The sequence below is a fragment of the Rattus norvegicus genome, chromosome 17 (genome assembly GCF_021556685.1).
Source record: "Rattus norvegicus strain SHRSP/BbbUtx chromosome 17, alternate assembly SHRSP_T2T, whole genome shotgun sequence".
NCBI lineage: Eukaryota > Metazoa > Chordata > Mammalia > Rodentia > Muridae > Rattus > Rattus norvegicus.
The window spans coordinates 89,030,001-89,037,099 of record NC_141550.1 but is presented as its reverse complement, the minus strand read 5'-3'; the positions used below and the strand labels follow the sequence as shown (position 1 = coordinate 89,037,099).

The following is a 7,099-nucleotide window of genomic DNA, read 5'->3' as shown; positions in this document are numbered from 1 at the left end:
CATAAAACTATGTGCACACCCTCTGATTCAAGGCCTGTATTTTTAATAGTGTCCAAGGTCTTCCCTACCAAATTTCCATTGCTATAACACACAAACACAGGTACACACACACACACATACACACACACACACACACACACAGTGAGAGAGAGAGAGAGACATATTCAGACATATACACACACATACACGTATTAAGCTAACAGAAATTATTATTGCTGTATAGAAATGAATTGAATCATATATAACTCAAACCTACCTACTGCAGCCTAACTACTGTTCCTATACAAGCCCCACACTCTTGGAAGGAAAGGCATTCTGTAAACCTACAGAGCCTATAGTGTAAAGATGTAATCTCTGTAGTTGCACTTTGTCTCCACAGGAAGCCCTACTTGTGTTTGTAATTAAAGCAAACCCTCTTCAAGTAACCTGATTTTTTTCTCTTCTGTTTTTGACAAGTCTAATATGATTTATATGCCTTTTAGGGTGAGCTACACTGACATTACTTGAAAAACAGAAGACACATGATGTAAAACACTTGCATTTTCCCAGCATGTAATCAGCAGAATAAATGTCAGCCGCCATTCGTAGAGGTAATATTACTAATAGTATTGTATCTGTAAAGAATAAAGCTTTCTTGTCCTCCTACCTGAGATCCCACAAGGCTCCTGTCTTAGGCTTTCCATTGTTAAGAGGAGGAAAGAGTTTATTTCATTTTACAACTCTCAGGTCATTCTCCATCAATATGGGAAGTCAGGGCAGGAATTCAGGTAGGAACTTTGATTCAGAAAGTGGAGCTGAGGAGAGAGGAATCTTCTGACTGGCTTGCTTGTTATGACTTCCTCAGTCAGCTTTCTTATGTAATTTAGGATCACCTGCCCAGGTGTAGTATCCTCCAAAGTGGGCTGGGTCCTTCCACATCAGTCATTAATCAAGAAAATGTGATAGACATATAGTTGATCATCCAGAGAGGTCAAGACAGGAACTTAAGGCAGGAACTCAGAGGCAGGAGCTGATGCAGAGGCCATGTAAGAGTGCTGCTTACTTGCTTGCTGCTCATAGACTGCTCAGTCTGTTTTCTTATAGCACCAAGGACCACCTGCCTGGGGGTGGCAACAGGGATGGGTCTTCCCATATCAATCATTAATCAAGATAATCATTAATCAATATCCTATAGGCTTGTCTATAGGCAAATCATTAATCAAGACAACACCCCATAGGCTTGCCTACAGACCAATCATTAATCAAGACAACACCCCATAGGCTTGCCTACAGGCCAATAGGCTTGCCTACAGGCCAATCATTAATCAAGGCAACACCCCATAGACTTGCCTACAGGCCAATCTTGCAGAGACATTTTCTCAGTTGTGATTCTCTCTCTTTGGATCACTCTAGCTTGAGTCAAGCTGATTCAGAACTAGCCAGTACAGCTCATATTGCTTTCATTTATTTTATGTATTTATTTACTTACTTATTTTCTTTCTTAGTGCCAAGGGTTGAACCTAGGACCTTGAACAGGATAGGCAAGTGCTGTACCACTAAGCTACATTCTCAGCCCTAACCAAACTGTAATGGTTTATATTGATTATGAACTTGGCAGGGTCTGGAATCAGGCTTGATTAGATTAACAGGTGGGAAGACCCATTCTAAAACTGAGTGGTGCTACCTTATCGGGTTGGGGACTCGACAACAGGGAAGAAGAACAAAGCTGAACAGAGGTCTTCAGGTTTCTCTACTTCCTGATTGTGCCTGCAATGCCAGGAGCTCCTCCAAGCTCCTGTGATTGCCCTCCCTTGATGGACTGTACCTCTGGGTGAGAGCAGAGATAACCCCTGCCTTCTTCCTTCCTTCAGTTATTGGTCTTTTTTTTTTTTTTTTTTTTTTTTTTTACAGCTACAGGAAAGGAGCTAAGACACAAAGTTTTTCCTTTGAGGTTGGGATCCAGCTTATCTCCAGCCATCTCCCCACAAGGCACTTCTTCCATTCACGTCTGGGTTAGCTGTCTCTTATGCAAAGCAACTTGGGCTTGACCACACAGTTGTAACCCAAGTCTCTCCCACCCCCACATTTTCTAGACAATAGCTGTGTACAGGTAGGCATTGTGGTTTGTATTGGGAATATTCTCTGACAATGCCCATCCTGTATCCCTATTTGAAAGCTGTAGAGCTTCTAGGTGGTTAAGGTTAAGCCTTTGAAAGTCATAGCTGCTTCACTATGTGGTCACTGGTTTACTCCTGGGGTCCTTCAGTCCTAGTTGACACCATTGTACAGATCTTGGTCACACATTCCCATAGAGGCTCTCTGTTGTCCACATCTTCTTCCTCTGCTGTAATGGACTGAACTCACTCTGAACCAAAGTAAACATTTTCTCCCTGAGTTGTTTCTGCCTGACATTTGGTCAGAATAGCTCAAAAAGAATTAGCACAAAAGGAGAGTGATCGAAATCTTTCCCTCATGACTGTCTTCTTAGGTTTTCTGTCAGTACTATGTGTGTCAAGTCAGTACGTGAAGAGGAACTTGTACTCTCTCTTGAAGTCAATCAGTGCTTTCATTTTGAAGCAATCCATGTTGTATGTGATAAGACTGAAACCAAAACAGAAACATGAACATGTACCTAGCCACTCTGTGTTAATAATTGAATGCCCCCTTTTTCTTAAGTTAACATGTGTGTTTTTATTCCGTGACATCCAAAATGGGGAAAAGAAGGTATATTCAAGGAAACGATTATAAATGTCATGTTATTATCATTCATTCTTTTGTTGTTGTTGTTGTTGTTGTTGTTTTGAGATAGGATCTCTTATGTATCTATGACTGTCCTAGAACTCGCTAGACACAGTCTGGCATTGAACTCACAGAGATCCACCTGCCTCTGCCTCTGCCTCTGCCTCTGCCTCTGCCTCTGCCTCTGCCTCTGCCTCTGCCTCTGCCTCTGCCTCTGCCTCTGCCTCTGCCTCTTTCTAAACCATAACGGAAGAAAACTATTGACACTTCCTTTTCTAATTTTTAAGGCTTAACTTTTTAAATCACGTGCGTACGTGTGTGGGGCGGGGGCTGGCATGTGCACTCATGAGCACAGCTGTCCATGGAGTTCAGAGCTGGAGTTACAGGCAGTTGAGAGCTAACTCGTGTGGATGCTGGGATTCTCATTCAAGTCCTCTGCAAGAGCAACACACATTCTTCCTCACTGAGACATCCTCCAGCTCTTATCAGTCACCAGGGCATCCCCTGCCCCTATTTGGTAGTTCTTCAAAGGGAGAGATACAGAGTACTCTTGTGACTCAGGAATTCCCCCTTCTAGTTATATATAGAATGAGGTTTCTTGATCAATAAGATATGTTGCAAGAAGTTAGATAATGATGTCATTCTCAGCTGCATGTAGTGGTATATGGGCATGGTTAAACACTTCTGTAAACCACTCTCCCCCACCCCACCCCAGAACTGGAGGCTAAGTAGAAGAATCTTAAGTTCCAGGCGACACATTAAGGTCCTGTTTAAAATGCATAAATCTGAAAGGAAAGAGGGCCTTGTGCCTTAGGAAAATGTTACCAGGGCAACTGTCTGAAGCCTTTGCCTAGGCAGAAATTGGAGTAAATTGTAAATTACCTGCTTTCAGGTTCTGGGCATCTTTGCTACGTATGGGCTCATATTTCCTGAAGGAACCTGGGTTTCATGGCAGGATTTATTTACCAGCATAGTTTATCCCAAGGGGAAAGGGGAATGAACATGGACTGAGGCTGTCTGCGGCTAAAAGACAATGAAAAGAAGGATCTCCAGGCTTTGATTGAGTTTGAGGAGAGAAATGGAAGTCTCTAGACACAGCCTGGCATTGAACTCACAGAGATCCATCTGTTTCTGCTTCTGCTACTGCTTCTGCCTCTGCCACTGCTTCTGCCTCTGCCTCTGCCTCTGCCTCTGCCTCTGCCTCTGCCTCTGCCTCTGCCTCTGCCTCTGCCTCTGCCTCTGCCTCTGCCTCTGCCTCTGCCTCTGCCTCTGCCTCTGCCTCTGCGAATGTGATCACAAGTTTGAATGAAGGGCTGCTCTGCCAGATATAAAGAGTGATCGAAAGAGTAAACCGACCAAGTGGGGAGAAAGCACAGAGTGGGAGACAACTCTGTCCATCTGAGCAAGTAATTGCTAAGGAACTTGTCCTGAAAGGTCTGAAGAACCCTCACAGCTCACCAAGAAGACAACCCCAGCTTGGAAATGGCTAGAGAACTTTGATATGCTTTTGTAGAAGGGAAACGTGACCTTGGGGAGTGAGCAGGAAGAGTCTTCACTATTCTTCAGGAAAACACAATCAAAACCACAGTGACGTCCAGCATTTAGCCACTGATCATCTGTCACCAAACCAGACCAAACCGAAAATGAAACAAAAACAGAAAGATAGAGGCAAAAGGTAGGTTAGCTGCCATCTGCTGCTGGGGGAGGGAGAAGCTGGGGGCTAGCAGAGGGACAGCTAAGGAGTACAGGTTTCTTCTGTGATTATAAAGATCTGTGAACATTGTGGTGACAGCTTTGAGTATGCCGACGAGCACTGTGGGAATAGGTACACTTCCGTGTATTGTGTTTATATATTGTTTCAGTAAAATTAAAAGGACAGTAACAATTGCTGATTAGTGTGTAAAGAACTCAAGAACTGTACTGTTACAGTAATGCAGCTCCTGTGGAAGAGAATTGGGCAGCTGTTTAAAGTGATAAATATGGAGTCATATGACCCAGAGAGTCTGCTAGGTGCAAACACAGAAGATATGAGAGCATGTGTGCACACAAAAACTCAGACACCAGTGTATATACAGGCTACTCAAAATCCAGCAACCATGGAACAGATAAGTAGAATGTGAGCCTCACAATAGAACATAAGTCAATGTCTTACATAGATGAATCTCAGGAAAACTGCTAACATTTGCAAGATCCTACTTATCCTATACTCAGAACGGGCAAATAGAGACAAAAGTAAATTTAGTGATTGCCTAAGTCTGGAGGGAGAACGCAGAAACAGGGAGAGATTACTAATGGATATAAGGCTTCTCAACAGTAGTCATGATCCAAACTTAGATTGTGGTGGTAGTTCTGTGACTCTGTAAATATATTAGAAAATGTTGAATGTGCCAGTTGACCTGGGGAACTTGGTAATATGGGAGCTACACCTCCAAAAGGCTGTTTAATAGAGTCTGTAGTATAGGATCAGCCTATAATTTTAGTGACTGACAACCGTCACTGTCCCCAAGCCTTGTCCACCCTTTCATGATTCCTTTCTCCTCCTGGTGTGTCTGTCTTCTCTACCAGCTTCTGTTTTCATGACTCATGTTCCTCTCCCTCTTCTGCAAATGTCTTTTATTCTTGCCTTCTTCCTCAAAGTGTGTCCCATTCCTTTAACTGGTTAAAGTTCTTAAATGAAATTAGCATACATTGCATATAGTGAATAAAGGTGAACCTTTCTTATTTTCTCATTAAAAAAAAACAAATAATTTGCATGTTGCATCTGGGTAATGGTGGTTCATGCCTTTAATCCCAGGATTTGGGAGGCAGAGGCAGGAAGACCTCCTTATACGAGGCCAGCCTGCTCTACAGATCAAGTTGAAGGACAGCCAAGGATACACAGAGAAACCCTATCTCAAAAAACAAACAAAAAAAATTTTTTTTTGTTTTTGCCTGTTGCTTCTCTGGGTCTTAGGGTTTATGACTCCCAGCATTAGAATCCAACAGAGGCAGCTTTCAGCATAATTGGGATCTGGGTCACTCCTCTTGGTATAGTCAAGTTTTTTTTTTTATATTAGCATTTCCTAAGGTGCCCTAGAATACACTGTGGTGACATCACTTGTACTGTAAAGTCTCTGCTTCCTACAGTGAGGATTTGTCACCCATTAAAATCCATTCCAGGAAAAAAAAAATCCTCTCTCTAATTCTCTCTCTCTCCCTCTCTCCCTACCTCCTTCTCTTCTCCCTCCCTCTCCTCCTCTCTCTCTCTTCATCGGAATGCTACCTCTCCCCCCATTTTAAACCTCTCACTCCTCCAGAGCTAGACTTAGAAAACAAAAGAGCAGACAGATGGGGAAATGAGTGGTCTCCAAGCATTGTGTGGAAGCAGCCACTTCTCTTTTTCTGTACAGCTCAGGCTTTGACTGCTTTCCTTCTCCTACTTCTCCATTTGCAGAGAAAGAGAGATCGCTCTGTATCTCGTGCTGTTGGAGTGAGATCAGAGACTCTAAAATACCACATGTGTCACTGACAACTGGGACTTTTTCTCAGAAGGGCATTTCCTTTGGGAAGACTTTGGGCCATCACTGCTGACTCAATGTAAACGATGAGCCAAGTCTTGTTGCTAAAACTGTGGTCCATTCATTCCAACCTTTGGGACATTGGATTCTCTCAGCTTGGCAACTGCAAGCACGTATTGATTATTTTAATAGATTCTTGTGACCATGAGAATAAAGACAAAAGCAGACGGTCTTCCTATGTCAATATAGTCTATCCAACATTATCTAGTACCTGGGGAAAAATGAACTCAGGAAATAAGATTTTGTTTTTCCACACTAAAACCATTTCTGACAAATCCTCTAAGGAAAAAGTCACTCTCAGTTGGCTTTCTTTTTATTCAATAATAAACCAAGATCAATTGGCCTTTATTGAACAAACATGTATGCTTTTTAAGCATGGAGAAAAAGCCCATCTTTTCTCAAGCTACCACTTGGCAAGCTGGCTGGCTGCTATTACCTCATAACAAATATTGTTTTAATAGAAAACAATATATGGGTAAGGAATATTTATTGAGTCTTTTGTTGTGGGAACTGTATTAGAAACTCCCCATCCTTTCCCTCGATTCAACCCTACCTCCATTTCCTAGGAAGGTAGTAATATCACCAGCTAGCTCCGTGGGAGGAAACTGAGTCACAGACTAAGCCATAAGCGGCAGGACAAGGTTTGAAGGCTGTCCTACCCAAAGACGTTCTCTTTCTTGCTGTACTTGCTGTCTTTTCTATGTACAAAGTACTTCCTGGGAAGAATTTAATGGATTGTTGTGATAAAGACAAGCAAAATTAGTATTGGCTCGGATGATCTTTTGGTGTGCGCTGTATGAGTGAAATTCTGAGGAGTCATCTGG

At 42.6% G+C, this 7,099-nt stretch overlaps 1 protein-coding gene across 1 annotated transcript in view; it reads left to right on the top strand.

Annotated features, from left to right (window-relative positions):
- The first annotated feature begins 3,877 nt into the window (after positions 1 to 3,877).
- C17h10orf67 (similar to human chromosome 10 open reading frame 67) overlaps positions 3,878 to 7,099 on the top strand; it is a 170,722-nt gene continuing 167,500 nt past the window's right edge. Inside the window, exon 1 of the mRNA XM_087591515.1 lies at positions 3,878 to 4,393. The gene's annotated coding sequence lies outside the window, so the exon portion shown is untranslated. The remainder of the gene's footprint in view (positions 4,394 to 7,099) is intronic.